This window comes from Trachypithecus francoisi, unplaced genomic scaffold, assembly GCF_009764315.1.
Source record: "Trachypithecus francoisi isolate TF-2019V2 unplaced genomic scaffold, Tfra_2.0 Lachesis_group6, whole genome shotgun sequence".
Lineage (NCBI taxonomy): Eukaryota > Metazoa > Chordata > Mammalia > Primates > Cercopithecidae > Trachypithecus > Trachypithecus francoisi.
The window spans coordinates 92,805,647-92,828,290 of NW_022681471.1; the positions used below are offsets into that span (position 1 = coordinate 92,805,647).

General features: G+C 34.8%; 1 long non-coding RNA gene across 1 annotated transcript; it reads right to left on the reverse strand.

Moving 5' to 3' along the window:
• Positions 1-1,785: 1,785 nt before the first annotated feature.
• On the reverse strand, positions 1,786-17,574 carry LOC117077228. The gene is made up of 3 exons (XR_004434707.1): positions 17,472-17,574; positions 12,567-12,663; positions 1,786-1,932 (listed from the first exon to the last, which is right to left on the reverse strand). It is a non-coding gene; the product is annotated as an uncharacterized LOC117077228 (long non-coding RNA).
• Between the last annotated feature and the right edge of the window lie 5,070 nt (positions 17,575-22,644).

A 22,644-nucleotide genomic window follows, 5' to 3' on the forward strand; every position in this document is an offset into this window, starting at 1 on the left:
CAAATACTAGATCTTACTCATTCTTTTAAGCTGATTTTTTTGTTACCCATTAACCGTCCCCACCTCCCCAACTCACCCACTATCCTTCCCAGCCTCCGGTAACCATCATTCTACTCTCTGTCTCCATTAGTTCAATTGCTTTGATTTATAGCTCCCACAATAAGTGAGAACATGTGATGTTTGTCTTTCTGTGCCTGGCTCAATTCACTTAGCATAGTGACCTCCAGTCCCATCCATGTTGTCACAAATGACAGGATCTCGTTCTTTTTATGGTTGAATAGTACTCCATTGTGTATAAGTATCATATTTTCTTTATTTATTCATCTCTGGATGAACACTTAGGTTGCTTCCAAATCTTGGTTATTGTGAATAGGGCTGCAATAAACATGGAGGTGCAGATACCTCTTCAACATCCTGATCTCCTTTCTTTGGGTATATGCTAGGAATGGGATTGCTAAACCGTATGGTAGCTCAATTTACAGTTTTTTGAGAAACCTCCAAACTGTTTTCCACAGTGGTTGTATTAATGTACATTCCCACCAACAGTGTATGAGGGTTTCCCTTTATCCACGTCCTTGCCAGCATTTGCAGTTGCCTATCTTTTGGATAAAAGCCATTTTAACTGGGGTGAGATGATATCTCATTGCAGTTTTGATTTGCATTTCTGTGATATCAATGATGTTGAGCACTGTTTCATATGCCTGTTTGCCATTTGTGTATCTTCTTTTGAGAAATGTCTATTCAAACCTTTTGTCCATTTTTAAATGGATTATATGTTTTTCTTATAGAGTTGTTTGAGTTCCTTAAATATTCTGGTTATTAATCCCTTGTCAGACGAGTAGTTTGCAAATATTTTCTCCTATTCTGTGGGTTATCCCTTCACTTTGTTGTTTCCTTTGCTGTGCAGAAGCTTTTAATTTTATGTGATTCCATTTGTTCATTTTTGTTTTGGTTGCCTGGGTTCTTATGGGATAATACTCGATAAATTGTTGCCCAAATGTCCTGGAGAGTTTCTCCAATGTTTTCTTATAGTTGTTTCATAGTGTAAGGTCTTATATTTGAATCTTTAATCTATTTTTATTTGGTTTTCGTATATGGAAAGAGATAAGGGTCTAGATACATTCTTCCTCATATGTATATTCAGGTTTCCTAGTACCATGTATTGATGAGACTGTCTTTTCCCCAGTGTAGGCTCTTGGCACGTCTGTTGAAAATTAGTTCACTCTAGATGTCTTAGTTTGTTTCTGGGTTCTCTATTCTGTTCCATTTGTCTATGTGTTTGTTATGCCAGCACTATGTTGTTTAGGTTACTATAGTTCGGTAGTATCATTTGGAGTCAGGTAATGTGATACCTCCAGTTTTGTTCCTTTTGCTTAGGACAGCTTTAGCTATTTTCTGGCTCTTTTGTGTGGTTCTACATAAATTTTAGGATTGTTTTTTCTATTTCTGTGAAGAATGGCATTGGTATTTTGATAGGGATTACATTGAGTCTGTAGATTGCTTTGGGTAGTATGCACATTTTAACAACATTGAATCTTCTAATCCATGAAGATGAAATATTTTTCCATTTTTGGTGTCCTCAATTTCTTCCATCAGTTTTTTATAGATTTCATTACAGAGAGATCTTTCACTTCTTTGGTTAAGTTAATTCCAAGGTATTTAGTTTTATTCGTGGCTATTATAAATGGGATTACCTTTTTTTTTTTTCAGATTGTTCAGTGTTGGCACAAAGAAATGCTACTGATTTTTGGTATGATCCAAATAAGACTACCTCAACGTATATAATCAAACTCTCAAAGGACAAAGATAAAGAGAGGATCCTAAAAGCAGCAAGAGAAAATTAGCAAATAGCATAAAGGAGCTCCAATTCATTTGGTATTCTCAATGGAAATCACACACATCAGGAGGGAGTAGGTTGACATTTTCAAAGTTCTGAAAGAAAGAAAAAAAAAAGAACGTCCAATAATACTGCATCCAGCAAAGCTATTCTTCAAATATTAAGGAAAGGTAAATTATTTCCCAAACAAACAAAAGCTGAAAAAATTTATCACCACCAGACCCATCTTAGAAAAAATGCTAAAGGGAGTTCTTCAATTTGAAAGAAAACAACACTAACATACAAAAAAAAAGAAAAGAAAAGAAAATTGAAGGTGTAAGAACCACTAGTAAAATTTGGCACATGGAAATACCCATAATTCTCTAACTCTGTAATTGTAATGTGCAATCCACACATAACTCTAACATGGGCCCCAAGTGATAAATCTACAGAAACCTGTCAAGAGATAGCCAACCTAAAAATATGAAAATTGAGAAAACATAAAGCCAAACTGTGTGTGGGTGGAGCTAGTTTTTGCATTTTTTTTGTTCTATTCTTTGTGATCTAAGATAAGGCTTCATCTCTTTAAAGTAACATGTTATATCTATAAGATGTTTTCATAGGTCTCTAAATGTGAGTCAAATAGGAACTCACAATGGAAATAAGGAAATATTTTGAATTAGCACATCAAACTTGTAGGGTACAGCTAAAGCAATTCTTAGATGAAAATTTAGAATATTAAATGCTTATCTTTTCAGAGAAGAAAGATCTCATATCAATAATCTACTTAAATCAAATAGCTAGGACCTGTGGGGTCATTTAAGAAGAGGAGGAAAGAAGTAAGAGGCACCCAATGAATGTCAATTCCCTACATTTACAGGTATAGAGAGCTCACTACATCTCTAGAAATATCAATCTTGGTCATTCTGTTTTTCTTTGTAAGGGTAAAGGAAATTGTACAAACACCCAGACATGAAAAACAAATTACAAAAAAAGAACAAAAATGAAGCTGAGTTTAGAATCCTTTTCTGCAATATAAAATACTGGAAGACATATCTGAAGGAAACGGAATATGATCTTTTTTTTTTTTTTTTGAGACGGAGTCTTGCTCTGCCCCCCAGCTGGAGTGCAGTGGCCGGATCTCAGCTCACTGCAAGCTCCGCCTCCCGGTTTACGCCATTCTCCTGCCTCAGCCTCCCGAGTAGCTGGGACTACAGGCGCCCGCCTCGTCGCCCGGCTAGTTTTTTGTATTTTTAAGTAGAGACAGGGTTTCACCGTATTAGCCAGGATGGTCTCGATCTCCTGACCTCGTGATCCGCCCGTCTCGGCCTCCCAAAGTGCTGGATTACAGACTTGAGGCACCGCGCCCGCCAGGAATATGATCTTTATTTTATATGATACATAGTCATTATATTTGTATGCATAGGCAACAGAAAGTCAGCTCACATATGCAAAGGTTCAAAAGCTATATTCACTATATATGCACTTCCGAAAAATTTGGTTGAAAATAAACTCTTAAAATAATTGTGCATTTTCTCATAAAAAAAAAAAGAAAAGAAACTCTATCCAATTGAGAAGTAAAGAAAATGAATATGTCAAGAATAGGCAAGTTGTATAACAAAAGGACTAGCAGGAAACATCAAACCTATTAAACCAAAAACTAATGTAAATGATTCTTATGAATTTGGTTGCAAAACTGTATGCAATAGTCAAAAGTCACTCTTAAAAGATAAAATATATACTATAAAATAATACTTCCATAGCAACAACTGAGGTATAAAGACTTCAGACTAGGAAGTAATTGGATCAAAGAAGAAGGTGGTAATGCCTTTTTGAAAAGTTTCTTATTTTTAAATGGAGGGAAATATTTAAAATGTCATCTTAGTCCCACCTGTGTCTTTTTGCCTTTGCTGCCTGTGCTTTCAATGTCATATCCAAAAAAATTATTGTCAAGACCAGTGTCTTGGAGCATTTCCCGTGTTTACTTCTAGGAGTTTTACAATTTCAGGCCTTACATTTAAGGCTTTGACTCATTTTGAGTTGATTTTTGTGTATGGTTTGATGATATAATTCACTTTTTTAACATGTGGATTTCTAGTTTGCCCAAAACCATTTATTAAAGAGACTATCTTTTCTCCACTGTATATTCTTGGTGCCTTTGTGAAACATTAGCTGGCCATATGTGCATGGGTTTATTTCTGGCTTTCTATGTTCCACTGGTCTCTGTGTCTGTTTTTACGCCAGTACCATGCTGTTTTGATTACTCTAGTTTGTAATATAACTTTAATTTAGGAGGTGTGATTCCTCCAGTTTTGTTCTTTTTGCTTAAAATTGGTTTAGCTACATGGGGTCTTCTGTGATTTCATACAAATTTTATATTTTTTTCTATTTTTGTGAAAAATGTAATTACAGTTTTTATATGGATCACATTGAACTACTCGAAACAAAATGTTTCTGCACAGCAAAAGAAAAATAATCAACAAAATTAAAGGAAACACACGGATGGGAAAAAATATTTGCAAACCATATATCCAATAAGTGGTTAGTTAAAAACATGTGAGGAACTCATGCAACTCAATAGTGAAATAACAAATAACCTGATTAAAAATGGACAAAGGACCTGAGTAAACATTTTTTCAAAGAAGACATAAAATGGCCAACAATTATATGACAAGATGCTCAACATCACTAATCATCAGAGAAATGAAAATTAAAACCACAATAAGATATCATCTCATACCCGTTAGGTTGACAATTATCCAAAAAGTTAAAAGGTAACAGTGTCTAGTCTAACTCAGAATTCAAGTCCAATATTTTCTTACTGATTTGCTGTCTAGATGATCTGTCCAATGTAGAAAGGTGATTACTAGGGTTTAGCGGGGAGGAGAAGGGATGGGGATAGTAAAGATGTTGATCAAAGGGTACAAAGTTTCAGTTAGACTTAAGGAATAGGTTTTAGTGATCTAGCGCACAGCATGATGACAACAATTAATAATGTATATTTCAAAATTGCTAACATAGATTTCTTAACATTCTCACCACAGAAAGATGATAAATCAGTGAGGTGATGGTATGTTAATTAGCTTTACTGAATCTTTCCATAACATATACATAGATTAAAATATCACATTGTATCCCATAAAGATACACTAAAATATCACATTGTATCCCACAAATATATACAATTATTATCTGTCAATTAAAAAGTAATTATAAAAAATAAAAGTCAATAATAAAAATGTCAAATAAAAAAAGAAATGATGGTCAGAGGTGGAAAAAGGGAAATTTGTTCTCACTGTTGTTGGGAATATAATTGGTATAGCCATAAGGGAAAATAGTGTAAACTTTTCTCAAAAAATTTAAATAGAACTACCATATGATTCAGCAATCCCACTTCTGGGTGTATATCCAAAGGATATAAAATCAGCATCTCAGAGAAATATCTGCACTGCCATGTTCATTGCAGCATTATTCACGATAGCCAAGATATGGAAACAACCTAAATGTCTGCCAACATATGAATGAATAAAGAAAATGTGCTATGCATGTATGTATATACACACACAATGAATATTATTGCTTATTATAAAGAAGGAAATCCTGTCATTTGTGACAACATGGATGAAACTGGAATACATTACATTAATGAAATAAGCCATTAAAATGAATAAACTGTGGAGAATGAATGGAATGAATGTACAGTGTGTAACTATAGTTAATAATATTGTATACCTAAATTTGCTAATAGAGTAGATCTTAAATGTTCTCACTACACACATAAAAAGAAAAGTAACCATATGAGGTTATGAATATGTTAATTAGCTTGATAGTCATAATCATTTCACAATATATACATATATAAAAACATCATATTGTACACTTTGAATGTATACAATTTTTTATTTGTCGATTATACCTTAAGAAAGCTAGAAAAATTAATTAAATAAAATGTCATTTTGTTTTTGACTCAATTAGAAAAATATGTTTTCCAAATCCTTTGAAAAAAATAAAGTAAAAACAAATAAAAATGAGACATATTGCATTTCATCTAACCTAAGGTGACATCATTTTTAAGAAACATCTTTTTTCTGTACCATTAAGAAAGAAAAACTGTTGCAAATTAAACTATGGCATACCCTACATTATAAGATGTATTTTAATTCTAGAAATATTAAAATGTGAAAAATATGTAGAATTTATAAAATATTCTGTGTTCCAAATTCCTGGAAAGGATAAAGCAAAGAAATAAGTCTATGTAACAAAAGAAAAGTAAATTAAATAAAACAAAGGAACCATAAGAAAAAAATAGCAAAAGTAAGATCAAACCCAGCAGGCATAACAACAAATATTTATGAGTTAAGCACCTATATTTTAAAAGTAAAGATTCTTTTAAAAATTGGCCAAGAAATATTGTATATATTTATGGTGTACAACATGTTTTGAAATATGCATATGCTGTCAAATGGTCAAATTGAGCTAATTAACATATGTATTACCTCACATAGTAATTATTTAAACAAAAACAAAGATTCTTATATTGGAGTAATATACGGCAAAAATCATACACTGCTGGCCGGGCGCAGTGGCTCACACCTGTAATCCTAGCACTTTGGGAGGCCAAGGCGGGCAGATCACCTGAGGTCAGGGTTGGAGATCACTCTGACCAACATGATGAAACCCCATCTCCACCAAATATACAAAATTAGCCGGGTGTGGTAGCACATGCCTGTAGTTCCAGCTACTCGGGAGGCTGAGGCAGGAGACTCACTTGAACCTGGGAGACAGAGGTTGCAGTGAGCCAAGATTGCGCCATTGCACTCCAGCCTAGACAACAAGAGTGAAACTCTGTCTCAAAAAACACAACAACAACAAAACATATGCTGTTTAAAAGAGACAAGCCTAAAACAAAATGATTAAAGCTATCACAGTTTTAAAAAAGAACAGGCCAGGTGCGGTGGCTCACGCCTGTAATCCCAATACTTTGGGAGGCCAAGGCGGGTGGATCACCTGAGGTCAGGAGTTCGAGACCAGCCTGACCAACATGGTGAAACCCCATCTCTACTAACAATACAAAAATTAGATGGGCATGGTGGTGGGCATCTGTAATCCCAACTACTTAGGAGGCTGAGCAGGAGAATCGCTTGAACCCAGGAGGCAGAGGTTGCAGTGAGCAGACATCGTGCCATTGCACTCCAGCCTGGGTGGCAGAACGGGACTCCATCTCAAAAGAAAAAGAACAAACAAAAATATAAAAACAACAACAACAAATGAAGGTAGAAAAAATATAAGTAAGCTACACAGGGTTATTTTACAATAAATATGCAACTTTAAATGAAGATACAGTAGTCATAAAATATTTGTGCTAAATAACATTACATTAAAAAGTTGTACTTTTGAATCTAATGCATTTAAAATAGTTGCACTATTTATATATCGTAAGCAAAAACTGTTTAAATATATAAGGATACAGTTACAAAACAAATAACACCAGAAGACTAACTGACCTATCTTGTATTTAGGAAAAAAAAATTCTGACGATGCAAAGGTTCTGCATATATAAGAAATATGATTGGTTTGGTAGATGTGTACTACATAATTCACAAAAGAAAATATACCTTTTATCAATATCCATGGAAATATTTTTTAATTAATTATATATTAGACCATGAAGTAAACCTCAATAAATTCCAAAAAGTAGTTATTATACAGGTTACATTTCTAACCTCAGTGCAACAAAATTGAAAAGAAATAGCAACATTTCAAACAAAAAAAATCCCCAACTGCTTGGAAATATAGAACCACTCTCCTAAATAATGCTTGGGTCAAGTGGGATATCAAATGTTATTTATCAACCACTCGGAAAATAATGAGAGCTAGCCAAACAAAACAGAAAAAGATAAACAACCTAATAGAAAACTGAGCAAAGACCGGGCGCGGTGGCTCACGCCTGAAATCCCAACACTTTGGGAGGCCAAGGCGGGTGGATCACAAGGTCAGCAGTTCGAGACCAGCCTGACCAACATGGTGAAACCCTGTCTCTACTAAAAATACAAAAAAATTAGCTGGGCCTGCTGGCAGGCGCCTATAATCCCAGCGACTTGGGAGACTGAGGCAGCAGGATCGCTTGAAACTGGAAGGCGGAGGTTGCAGTGAGCCGAGATTTCGCCACTGCACTCTAGCCTGGGGAATAAGAGCAAAACTCAGTCTCAAAAACAGAAAAAAAAAAAGAAAACTGAGCAAAGAATATGGAAGCAATTTATAGAGAATATATATTGCTAATAGACAAATTAAATTACTTTAATCTCACTAATAATCAAAGAAGTTACGTTAATATAAAAATAATAATATACCTTGTTACCTAACAATTTTGCCAAAGTTAAAAAGACCGATTCCCTGCAGTATTGGATAGCATATTAGAAAGCAAACCTCTTATAGCTAGTGTAAACTGGTAAAATATTATTAGAGGGCAACTGGAAATTAATATATCTATGACATATTAAAAGAAATCAATTTATAGAATTATCTGTATATGTGAACAATACTTATAATATGTAAGCTATATATGTGTATATACATGTGTAAGTATATAAATATAAATGACACACACACATACATTGATAAATGCATAAAAATACATCTGGGAGATAGATAAAGCAATAACTGTATCTCTGGATAAGAAAAGAAGTATTACAGAGAAGGAATGCAAAAAGAGATTGGCATATCACTTTTATCCTCCATATATGTGTGTATGTTTGCATTTTAATAGTGAACATGTTTTCACTTAAGGGAAAATAATTACAATAAATACACTACTTTAAAAATTAATGCCTGATTCCAATGTTCAGAGACCAATTTATAGCTTTAAATACCTTACTAAGCAAAAACAGATAAAAATGATTAAGCTAAGATTTAATACAAGTAGTCATGAAAATCACAAATAACAAGATATGAAAGGGAAGGGAATTAAGATTAAACAAAAACAGAAATCAGTACATTGAATGAAGAAAACATAATTACTAAATCAATCAAAGAACTGCTAAGCCAATTTAAAAATTAATAATAAGGTAGACAAACTTCGGACCGGTTTTATCAGGGAAAAGGTGCTTGAGAACACAAAAACATACAATGAACATGGATGAAAATATAAAAACTGGCATAACATAAAATGGCAGATCTTAGAGTAGTTGATAAAAATATTAATGCATTTTTACTAATATTTTACACCTACATACAGCATTTCATCTACAGTTTCTTAAGATTCTTGTACTCAGATCTGCCATTTTTTACCCTCCTTAATACTTTTTAAAGCTTTGATTGCAATATAGACTTTTTTAAAGCATAAAGTTATTTTATTAAATAAATACTCAGAAATGCATGTTATTCTTATCAAAACTTCTCTGCACAAATGGATTATTAGTTACTCCTTGTAGACACTGTAAGCTTAATTTCAGAGATGAAGTAAATAGATGTTCAGGAATACAGGCTTCCTAAAGAGTCTAAAGCTTCTACCTTCCTGCCACTTACAGTTATGTTTATAAACTAGCAAGCCTGATGGATGAGTCACTAAAGCATCATGGAAAAACCACAGCCAGCTCTTTGTTGAGTAAAACACTTTATACAAAAAAGTTATGAAATGATACACATTTTGATGCTAATGAGTTTGAAAACCACAATGACAGAGGTAATTTTCTATTTTTATATATCTACTTAATGATCATACAGCACCTGTTGCTGTTTAGGGAACAAGTGACATTCTCCCCATTTCTGGACCACATAAGACTGCAGCACGGTTAGGACTGAAGAGTATCTTCCTTCACTCCAGGGTGTGAGTCCCTAAGAACACCAGGAGGTAGTACCAGACAGAGTAAGGTATACAGCAGAGGTCATGCCTGGTGGTGTGGCACCCTCAGAAGTTTGAGAGATACAAACACTCTTCTCAACAAGGAGGCTGCAGAGTATAGGGAGTCCCAAAAATAACTTGGGGGACATGGGAGTGTGCAAAAACAAGGTAGAGACTGAGGTCCTACAATTCAGCAGGTGGGAGCTACAAATCAAAAAAAATGGAGTGTTACTGTGATTGTGCTTGTACTCACAAACTAAAGAGGTCTGAGGGCATTTGAGTTAGTTAAGCATAAGCGAAAACCAAGAAATTATGAAGGAAATGACTGATAGAATTGATTACATCAAGATTAAATTAAGCACTTTCCTATGCCAGGAAAATGACAAATGAAAAAATATTTGCAACATAAATGACAAAAAGTTAATATTCTTAGCTTTTATGTCAAAGATAAAAAGGCAAATATCCTCATATAAAAATTAGTAAAAACATAAATAAATAATGTAAAAAAGGAAACAGTGCAAAGTGCCAATAAACATATGAAAAAAATTTCAAACTCTGTAAAAATCAAAGAAATGCAACTGAAGAATGATAGCATATGATTTGTGGTCTATCACATACATTTAAAATAGCCTTTTATTGAAGTATACTATACATACAGAAAGAGTACATACAAAGTATATAGCTAGCTGGATTTTCACAAGTTGAAGCTATCCCTTTAACTATTTAATAGTACTCAGATCAAGAAACAAAATTTACCTGCATCCGTGTGCTATGCAATGGACTGTAAGAATTTGAAGTTTGAGGAAAAAAGACTGACAATGTCAATTTGGAAATCATTAGCATATAAGCAGTTAAAACCATGAGAATGTATGAACTCACTCAGTGAGTGTCTAGAAAAGAGCATAGAACTGAGCACTGAAGAGGAGTAGATAACTGTATTTGAGTAGTGCAGGGAGAAAGAAAAGTCTATAAATTTAACCAATAAATATCAGATTTGCCTTAGATGACGACATAATATTTGCACATATATAATTCTCTACCACCCTCTAAATTCTACAACCTACTGTAATCTGGTTTCTGCTACTCAATAAACTGTTTTCTTTAAAAAAAAAAAAAAATCCTGCATCCCAGAAGTTCCCTTATTTTCCCTGCCAGTCACAGCTTTCCACTCCTGGCCAAGGGTAACCACTACTCTAACTTCTAACAGCATGTTTTGCCCCTTTTAATCCTATATAAAAATGGAATAATATACTACGTACTCTTTTTCCTAGTTTCTTTCACCCAGATTACTTTGTGAGACTCACCTATGTTATAGAGTGTAGTCAAGCATCATTTATTCTCATTGCTGTGTTAAATAATTCATTGTGGATATAATAAAATTTATTCATTTTACTGTTTATGATTATTGGATAGTTTCCACTTTGAGACTATTACGAAGAATCTGCCTTTGGATATTTAGTACATGTTGCAAACCGAAAAATACCTGAGATGGGTCTCAAACAATTGGGAAGTTTATTTTGCCAAGGTTAAGGAGGTCTGTGTCTTTCTCCAAAGATAATTTTAAGGGCTTCAGTATTTAAAGTGGAAGAGCAGGCTGGAGGGGAAACAGGGAGGGCATGGTCGCATTACTGAATCCACAGGTTGCAAGAGAAAAGGAGCAAATAGAGGAATAGTCAACTACGTATTAATCTTGCACTCAGTAAATCAGCACTTTCCATAAGATAAGGTGAACATAGAGTAGCTACCTGTGGAGGTATTTACCTTTTTTTTTTTTTTTTTTATTATACTTCAAGTTCTAGGGTACATGTGCATAACGTGCAGGTTTGTTACATATGTATACTTGTGCCATGTTGGTGTGCTGCATCCATCAACTTGTTGGCTTAGGAACAAAAGGAAAGGCCATTTCTTGCACGACTCAGCTTTCAGCTTAACTTTTTCCTTTTGCATAACGAATTGGAGATTTTATTTTCCTTTTCAGTTTCTCTCCCCTTATCTTTCAAAAAATCTTTTGAGAAAACATTTAGAAGGAACTTAGTCTCCGGTCTTGAGTTTTGTTTGATCTCACTTGGCTAGGATGGTTTATCCTAGACAGATATAGCCCACATTGTTAGGAGTAATCATTTTTAACAGGTTGTGAAGTCTCACATCCCACAAAGAAAAAATAAGGGGAGGAAGAGAGAACGAAAACAACACACACAAAAAAAGTGAAAACATTCCTGGAAAACCGCATACGCCATATTACTCTGAAGTTCATACATGGGTAGGCAGGTATGAAAGTTGGTTTATATATATAAATAGGTTGCTGTTATTTTCTTCCAAAGTTTAAGTTGTCTAGCTTCAGTCTGCAGGGCTTTAAGCAAAGCACAGCATAATTTTTAGTGATTTCAAATTAGGAAAAATGAATTAAACAAGGAAAAGAAGGAAAAAAATTGAAAACATTATTTTGGAGACTTGTAGCCAAGAAAAATTTAGAATTCAGCCCAAATTGTAAAAAATAATAAAATGAAAAACATTAGGCAAGTCTAGAATCTAATAACAGATGTACTATAGTTTATTTTGAAACATGATTTTTCTCTTCAGTTCCTCAATTGTATTAAAGACAAAATAGCAGGACCAATTTATTTGTAAAATAAGGTTTAGTCCTATTATTCTTGGCTTGATTATTTCCATAATCAAATAATAAGTGAGAATAATCATTTGCTATTATAGGCTCTCTTTAAAAGAAAATTGGCTTTGCTAGACCCTTTTCCATAAGGAATCTAAGATTAGACCTTTTAAAAGCCTCAAACCTAGCCAAGGATTTATCTGTGTCTGCAGATACCTTTATGAATTGGGTGAATTCCTCTCTTTCACGGTACCAAGAAAACTTGAAGTCCCTAGACCTGTCAGAAAGTAGCATTCTATACTTACCACAGGTCAGGACCTTGTAAAGGACAAAGTATGAGGCCAATTTTTCCAAGGGGCTTTTATTGGCTGTTTAGGTCAGACTCATTTTTTTCAAGGAAATCTGAAAATGTTATTCCAGTCAAAGCCTTAGTAAAATAACTAGTGTCTCCAATTATGCCCAATTATGCCCTCCAATTATATAAAAGAAAACAGGTTCTTATTGAACTTATGCAAATAACTATATTGCCATAAATTAAGAATATTCACAAATAGTTTCCAAATTTTGGAGAAATTAGGTAGAGAGAAAGGAATTATGTCTTAAATTTTTCTCACTAGAGTACACTTTACTCAATTATTAAAAGCTATAAACAGCTTAAAAGAACAGAAAGTTGACCAGGCGTGGTGGCTTATGCCTGTTATCTCAGCACTTTGAGAGGCCAAGGAAGGCAGATCACCTGAGGTCAGGAGTTCAAGACCAGCCTGGCCAACATGATGAAATCCCGTCTCTACTAAAAGTACAAAAAATTAGCCAGGCATGGTGGTGGGCACCTGTAGTCGCAGCCACTTGGGAGGCCAAGGTATGAGAATCGCTTGAACCCAGGAGGTAGAGGTTGCAGTGAGCCAAGATCATGCCACTGCACTCCAGCCTGAGTGACAGAGTGAGACTCTGTCTCAAAGAAAAAAAGAAAAAAACAGAAAGTTTTCTTGGCCCTAAAAAGCAAAACAAAAAGAATCAGCAAATGTTTTAAACAAAAGGTCATAAAAGATTATTTCAGTCTTCTGTCAGTTTAGTCCTTGCAACTAACTCCTGTTCTGCTTGACATTGGATCAATAATCCCAGTAATACATCACCTCTTCATGAGAGTCCTGGAAGTTATTATCTCTATTCCAATGGCACAATCTCTAAAGTTATCAGAAACCTATATTTAAGAGTACTCCTCAGAGTTCTATAGCTGATTACATATCACCCTATAAAAAGATCAAAGTAAAGCAACAATTGTGGATGACAAAGGTCTTAAAAGAGCCATGGTTAAAGACGCAATTGACAAGGAAATTTGGTTATTTCTGTGGCATACAACAATTCTACATAATAATGACAACAGTTACTAATAACATATACTAAGACATATCAGAATCATAGAACTTTTATATTTTGGAATACATACTAATAACACATTTATATAAATAAAATCCAAAGAAGGTTAAATATCATTTCACATTTGACAATGTTTACTGTATGATTTCATTATACCAAATAAGTTAAATATATCTCTTTTGAACTTCAGAGGACCTAATACCAAAACATAATTAATGAGGTCAAAAGGACTGGGAATTCCATTTTAGAAAGTTCATCAAATATCAAAAGTTTCAAATATTTGATATCACAAAATAGAATCACAGATCATTATAAACTAAGTCATTCATTTAGCCAAGTGATAACTCAAATTTTTTTAAAGGCAAAACCTTTATTCTTTGAGGGGGGAGACTTAATTTCTCAAATAATAAACCCTAATAAAGACAGCATGAGGCCAACTAAATTTGTCTCTCAAATTTATAACAAATCTATTAAATTTTAATCATCTTTACCATAAGATATAATTTCATAAAACTTTTTAAAACTTTTTTATTAAAGAATAGTTTAATGCGCCAAGAAAATCTTGTTATTCTGACACAGGGGCCCACATACTGGTCTTGCATCACTGTGCCTTTGATATTAATGTCTAATTTATAGAAACTCTGAACTAGTTTTCTGTCTCAAAATCAGCCCTCACAATCTCATGTACCCATCTGTTCTGCAATAGTCCCTGGGCCTAGAGGGGTTGAATGATTTAATTTCTGGCCCTCTGTTCCATGAACACAGTTTCTTTTGATTGTTATCCTCTCCTGTGTCTGAAAATGAGGTTTTAACTGCTGTTAGTGTTGAAGATTGGCAGGACTTGGTGTCCTTTTTAGACCCAGGACTCAAAGCCCTATAACTTAACAGCACAAAAACCTTCAAGGCAATACAAAAAGTTACATAAATGTAATAACCTCAGTCTTAAAAAAATTTAATCTGTTTTCCTAAGTAAATCAAAACTTAATAAAAATGACATAGGAATTATTTTGATAAAACACAAAATCTGTTTGTTAGGCCAGTTACCAAAAGGCAACAAAAAAAGACCTTCTGCAGTGTGACTGTTTTTCTCTATGGGGAGTCCATTTAGATAAACTGCAAGTCAAAATTAATGAAAACGGTATTCGAATTAATTAGACATAGGAAGGGTGTATCCTGGGTCATAAGAGAAGGTTTTCCATTTCATAAAACAATCTAGACGTATTAAGAAAAGCCAAGAGAACAGAATGTCATATTGGAAGAAAAACATTTCCTTTAGACCTTTAAGATAAAACATTTTTAGCATCAGACCACAACCGTAGTTAGAACCTGAGGAAAAAAAAAAACTTAGAGGAGCTGATGAAAAAGTTGGAGTGAGTTATTATCTCAGGCTTTCTCAAAGAGGAGAGAAAGCTGAAAACAGTCAGATGCAATAAAAGTTAAACTTCTGGGTTAAGAAAAATAAAAATCTCTTGTAATTTTATTAAGAGTAAATAAATACCATAAGAACATTTTGTTGTTCTAACCAATTCTTTAGTGTATTAGTGTATTTTTAATACCAAAACTCAATGTCTTCGAAGACTATTATAAATAATTTCCTTTTAATTATAGCCACTTTATCACATAAAGGTTTTTAATAAATTCTCTTTTTACAAGCTTATTATGATTTACACAAACCACTTATGATATGCTTGGATTTCCTGCTTTATCCTAAACATTCTTGTTTCTTAAATAATCAGTCATTTTATCTTAGGATAGAAAACTTACCATATAAGATTCTATTGCATATAAAATTATTTTCTTTTAAACCTTTTAAATCTCTTTTAAATCTTTATTTCTATAACTTCCTTTATGTCTCTCTTATTTACTGGTTCTTGTTACCTTATTTCATAAATAACCTTTGAATAGACAAAAATTATTTCCTTTTAATAAGAACACATTTTTAGAAAATGTTTTCCTGTAATATAATGCTTTTTAAGAAATTGGAAGTGATCCAGATTTAATGAATATCTATTTTTAATTTAATATAGCCTTAGAGTCTAAATTATATGATGAATTTATTTATAAGCATTTATTTCATTACATTTACTTAATTATTTTTTAAGGGTTTACCTAGATTACTTATGAAAACTGATAGTCATCATTAAAGTTACTTTCCTGTTAACCATTTTTATAGCCTGTGAATTTCAAGCGTTCAACTAAGTGAGAACATAAGGTTAAATAAATGGTTCTTTTTGTTGGCTGATAATTCAGGATTTAGCTGTTTTTATTAAACCAACAATATTAAATGCCTTATTTATGAAAAATTACACAAACAAAAATAATTCTCTTTTGGACTGCATTTATAGCTTTATAACTCTCATGCCTAATGTTGACACCTTATAATCTCTAGCAGAGGTAAATATAAAATTGCTTGACCAGTAAATCCAAAAAGAGATATCACGGGACTAGGCCATGTAATGCTTTTATAGTGCACTTTGCTACAGAAACATTTCTCTACCTTTGAACTGTGCCCATTTATCTTAACACAGAATGACCCCTGTGGTAACTCTTTTAGTAAAAAAAAAAATCAGGTAATACAATACAAAAAGCAAGCAGTTTCAGATATGAGAGGACCTTGTCTGTTTACCTTGAGGGTCCATAATGAAAAACAGAGGTTTCTCCCAAAAAGGAGTTTGGCGCCTTCTCTGTTTTCTTTAAGCAATCACAGGCTGTTAGAAATTGTCTTAGATTCCCTCATGCAGCAGAGGATGGTAAGAGGAAGGAAAGACAGGCAGAAGTACATTGAGAAAACAGAATTCAGTCAACTGAGAAGAAAAAGAAACTTTTTAATCAAAGCACAAGATCCTAGGAAAGAAAAAAAAAGTGGCCGGGCGCGGTGGCTCAAGCCTGTAATCCCAGCACTTTGGGAGGCCGAGACGGGCGGATCACGAGGTCAGGAGATCGAGACCATCTTGGCTAACACAGTGAAACCCCGTCTCTACTAAAAATACAAAAACTAGCCGGGCGAGGTGGCGGGCGCCTGTAGTCCCAGCTACCAGGAGGCTGAGGCAGGAGAATGGCGTAAACCCGGGAGGCGGAGCTCAGTGAGCTGAGATCCGGCCACTGCACTCCAGTCCGGGCGACAGAGCGAGACTCTGCCTCAAAAAAAAAAAAAAAAAAAAAAAAGCATAAAGACACACACACACACACTCTCTCTCTCTCTCTCTCTCTCTCTCTCTCTCTATATATTATATATATATGTACACACATACCATTGAGCTCTTCAAAAAAAATCCTTTTAAATCTCTTATTACCATATTTTAGCTGGACAACCTGCTGATATTTCAAAGTAACACAAATTTAGAAACAAAACCCAGGCTGTCATGGTGAAAAAAGTGGCAGAATCTTAGCTCCTGAACTACACCATAGGGAGGCTGCCATTGCTCTTTCAGTTTGTGCTTGGCTAGCAAATGGGGGTCTTGTTGTGTAAATAAAGTCCCTCAGGTAATCAGGATCTTTTTTTTCTTTTGATCGCCAGGTTTTTTCCCCCTTTTACTTTTTAGCTGCAGGGAATTTAGCCAATTCAGAGGCCTTGTTCCCCACAATTTGGAACTTTCCTTTGAATTTGACCAAGTCAGGTGGAGCTGGGAAAAAAGACTGAAACCACAAAACAACAAAAACAGAAGAAAACAAAACTAAAGAAAAACAGTGAAGCAAAACAAACAAATGATCACACAATTTATATGATTACTTAGTGTCCTAATGGTAAGGAGAAATTAAGATTAGCTGTGTTTATCTTAACTTTTAGTTATTAAGGAGAATTTCCCAGACAAAACTCCAATTCAGCTACTTACCTAGAAATGGGGCCCAGGCAGAAAACTGCTCTCTATCATCTCAGAAGCTGAAAAAACTCAAACTTGCCTTCCATGTTGGAAGCAAGCTGAAAGTGAGCTGAAGCTCCAGATGGAGGAGCTCTCAATCGTCAGGGAAGCAGGAAAACTCACCTTCCTTGTTGGGATGAGTGATAAAACTCCAGAAAGGGAGTTACACAGCAAAATAAGCCTTAGATATCAACCAATTTTGGGAGATTAAGGATTCTCTGGAGAGGGGCACTCCCAGGCCTCAGCAAATTGTCTTGTTGGTTTGAACGATAGAGATAGCTCAAGTTGGTGATATAGGAGTTAAGAAGAAATTACCTTGGCAGATAGTGAGGGTAAGGAAGTCCTCAGTAATGCTTTCCTTTTAATGAAAGAAGCCCCCAAATCATACTTTTCTAACAAGAGCAGCCTGTAAATCAAGCTGCAGACATAGATAAGCACGCTGGAAGCTTGTACTGGTGAGTGCCAGCAGCTGTGCCAATAGGAAAAGGCTACCTGGAAGGAGGCATATTCAAATGGTGGCTCCATTTCCCTTTTCCTTTTCAACCACGTGGGCAGTCGGGAGCAGACCACATGGTGCCAGCCAGGCAAAGACTCCTTTGCATCATAAGATTAGGGTGGGGCAGCCAGCTTCCCTGCATGCTATGTAAATGTCACACATGGTCCAGCCAATCTTTGGGCCCTATGTAAGTCAGACACCACTCCTCAAGCCTGTCTATAAAACCCTGTGCACTCCACCATGGGCCAGAAGTCCCATTTGGGTGCCCCTCTCTCTGGCAGGAGAGGTGTTCTCCTTTCTCTTTCTTTTGCCTATTAAACCACTGCTCCCAAACTCACTTATTGTGTGTGTCCATGTCCTCAATTCCCTTGGTGTGAGACAACAAACTTTGGGTATTTACCCCAGACAATGACACCACTTCACTGGTATCAAGCACTGATAAAAGATTCATCAGATATCAGGGCCACCTCCACTCAGAATCCCTTCTGTTGGTCACCAATTTGTAAACCAAAAATATCTGAACGTGCTTGGAAGGGAGATCTGTCCATTTCTCCAAAGATGATTTTGAGGGCTTCATATTTAAAGGGGAAGAGCAGACTGGAGGGGAAAGAGGGACAGTACGGTCACATTACTGAATTCACATGTTGGAAGAGAAAAGAAGCCGGTAGGGGAATAGTCAATTATGTATTCATCTGGCACTCAGTACATCCGCACTTCCTAGGATAAAGTGAACCAACCTGTGGAGACAGTTAGCCTTTACCTGCAGCTATCTGCTTAGAAACAAAGGAAAGACAGTTTCCTGCATGACTCAGTTCTCAGCTCAACTTTTTCCTTTTGGCATAGTGATTTGGGGCCCTGACTTTTTATTTTCTTTTCACAATGTCTTTTGGTGCTCCAAAGTACACGTTTCTGTTGGATATATACCTAGAAATAATGTTGGTCGGTCATAGGTGTGTACTTTTTCCGGGTTGTAGATACTGTCAAATAGTTGACCAAAATGTTTGTTTCAACTTATACCACCACCAACAACGTATGAGAGTTTCAAGTGCTCTACATCCTCATCAACACTTAGTGTTTTCCATTATTTTGTATTATAGCCATTCTAGTGGGTTTGTAGTGCTGTTTCAGTTTGGATTTTATTTGCATTTCCTTGAATATAATAAAATAAGCGCTTTTTCTTATGTTTATTGGCCATGGTTATACTTACTTATACAGCATCCATCCAAGTCTTTTGTCCATTTTCCTCTTAGGTTGTATGCCTTTTTCTTACTGATTAGTCAGAGTTCTTTATATATTCTGGATATGGGTCTATTGTCAGGTACGCATATTATGAATATTGTCTCCTACTCTTTGGATTGCTTTTTCCCTTTTGCTAATGAACAGAAGTCTTTAATTTTAATATACATCACTTTTAAAGTATTTATTTTATGGTCAGCCCTTTATTAGCCTTGTTTAAACAATACAAGGTAGTAAATATATTTGCCAATGTTTTTCTCTAAAAGTTTTATGGTCTTATTATTGACAAAGATTTTTAAAATATAATCCAGCGTTGGCAACTGCCTAGACTAATGGATGTGTATAATGCTAGCACTCATATAAATTATTAGGAATGTCTGAAGGTTAATTTGGCAAACAACAAATTTTTTAAAGTTCATATATTCAATCAAATAATTCAACAGCCAAGAATTCATTGCAAGGAAGTAGTGAGGGTGACAAAAAAAGGATTTATATAAAAAGATGTTAAGTATTATATTTTTTAAGAACAGCAAAAAGAAAATAAAACTAAAAATCTAAATGACCTTCAATGAAGAAATGATTAAATGAACTGTGGAATAGTTACAATTTAGAACACTATACACTAGTTCAGAATAATAAATAATTGTAAATGTATTAACAAGAATGGATAACATATTGATGAATTAAAAAATCAAATTGCGGCCGGGCGCGGTGGCTCAAGCCTGTAATCCCAGCACTTTGGGAGGCCGAGACGGGCGGATCACGAGGTCAGAAGATCGAGACCATCCTGGCTAACACGGTGAAACCCCGTCTCTACTAAAAATACAAAAAACTAGCCGGACGAGGTGGCGGGCGCCTGTAGTCCCAGCTACTCGGGAGGCTGAGGCGAGAGAATGGCGTAAACCCGGGAGGCGGAGCTTGCAGTGAGCTGAGATCCGGCCACTGCACTCCAGTCCGGGCGACAGAGCTAGACTCCGCCTCAAAAAAAAAAAAAAAAATCAAATTGCAAAATGATAGAAATATATGATATGATGTATAAGTAAAAGCATATACCCAAGTAACAAAAACACTCATCATAAAGAAAAACATTCATAAATTTGATTATATTAAAATTAAGAAGTTATGTTTCTCAAAAGACACCATAGAGAGAAAATTTTAAGATACAGAATATATTTGCAACTCATATAAACTGATAAAGGACTGGATTCAAAATATGTAAAGAACTCCTACAAATCAATAGGAAAAAGATGGGCAATCTAATAGAAAAAATGATGTAAACAGGTACCTCTATAAAGTAGTAAGTCCAAATGGCCAATAGACATATTAAAAAATGCTCAGCCTCATTAGTAATCAGAAAAATGTAAATTAAAATTACAAAAACTACGGCTACACACCCACCATATTGGCAAAACTCAAAAAAATATGACAACGTCAAATGTTGGAGAGGATGTGGAACAATAGAACCTCTCACACGTGAGTAATGGGAGTGTAGATTGGCACAAACCTTTTGAAAAACACTTCAGCATTTTCTAATAGAGCTGGAGATGTGCATACCCAATGATCCAGTAATTCTACTCCTATATTTATAACCTACAGAAACTCATTCACATATGTATCAAGCGACATGTGAAAAAGTAAAAATAAAGACAAAGTTTATACCATTTGTAATTGTCCAAAGCTGGAAACAATCCAAATATCCATCAACAGAAGAAGGGATAAACAAATGGTGCTGTATTAACATAATGGAATACTACACTGTGAGGAAAATGAGCAAAGAATGCCTGCAGGCAAAAATATAGATTAATCTCACAAAGAAGAAAGTGAAAGAATCATGGCACAAAAAAATACATTACACAGCATAATTCTACCTGCATAAGGTTTAAAACAGAAAAAAAAAAAAAACCCTATAATGTTTAGGGATGTAAACCTAAATAATAAAATTATTTTTTAAAAAAGGCCAGAAAGTGGGTATCATAACATTCAGGAAGAATTAGAAGAATGGTGTGATTGGTGAGGGACACAAACGAGGTTGGGGTGCTGGAAATACTCTGTTCTTTGACCTGGGTGAGGTAATGTAAGTTCTCACTTCATAATAATTCATCATATTAAACATTTACATTCCACAACTTTTCTTTGAGCTTATATAACAATAAAAATTGTAAAAGGATACACACATATAGACTTACACACAAAATTCCAATTGTGACATAAATGTATGACATCTGTTTGAAAGGATGCCAGTCAAATTGACAACAGTGGTGACTTTGGTGGCCCCTGGGGAGGGAAGGCAGAGGACAGGGGCCAGATTCGGAGAGAGGGTGGTCAAAGGGGATTTTGATCTTATCTATAATGTTTTTCATTTTAAAAGTATATTATTCATGTATCCATGAGTAATTAATAGTAATTTTGATGGAAGTATGAAACAAAGATAAAAACAAAATGTATATTATATTCTAAAGTTGTAAAATTATTTATATATATAATATTAAAAAGTGCATATACATCTAAAAGGAAAACAAATCAAAATACTACCTTTTTTATCTCTGGGTCATCGGATTGTGGATTGTCTTTTGGGGGCTCAGAAACTGAGCCCCCAAAATACGGTGTTTTGATATGCTGAACTAAACAAGCCTCAAGGGCTCTCTGATGTTCCTTCCCCTCCTGTCTTCCAATCTTTCGTCTTTCCCAAAACATAGGATGAAGTTGTTCTCTGAAGTTTCCTTATCTGCTTAAAGAACAAACTCACCAAAGGAAAAAAAAAATTACCTCTGGTCCCTTCCTGGAGTTTTCATTAACTAAGCTCGTATCACAGGAAGGAAGAAAGACTGATGTCTGTCAATGCACCTGGACAGACTTTTGTCACAAATCATTATCTGCTCTGCAAGCCAAACAAACTTTGTGCTAGGCCACTGTATGTTTTTCAAGCCCATTGAATTCCCCTAAAAATCATTTACTATCCCGCTAAAATCATCCATACTTTCCCATCTCCCTTTCCTCTAAGAAGGATATATAAGCATCTGTACCCCATTGTGCGGTAGAGTAATCACTCTGTGATTCTCCCGTGTTCAAGTCAATAAATTTGTGTGCCTTTTCTCCTATTAAACTGCCTTTTGTCAGTTGATTTTCAGTAAGCTTTCAGAGAATGAAGGAGAAGTTTTCCCTTATTCCCTACAGTATTTTTCTTTGTGTTTGTCCTGTAGTTTCTGAATATTTATAACAATACATATATATTTAAGTTAGGAAAAACAGGAATGTATAAGAAAAAATATCTTCTCCCAAAGAAAATGGGGGAAAGGACAAAAACAGACATTGTACAGAAGAATAAATTCAAACGACCCATCAAAATGTGAAAAAAAAATCCACTCTGTAAGTGCAAATTTAAATGAGAATAAAAATGTCATTTTTTAACCCAGA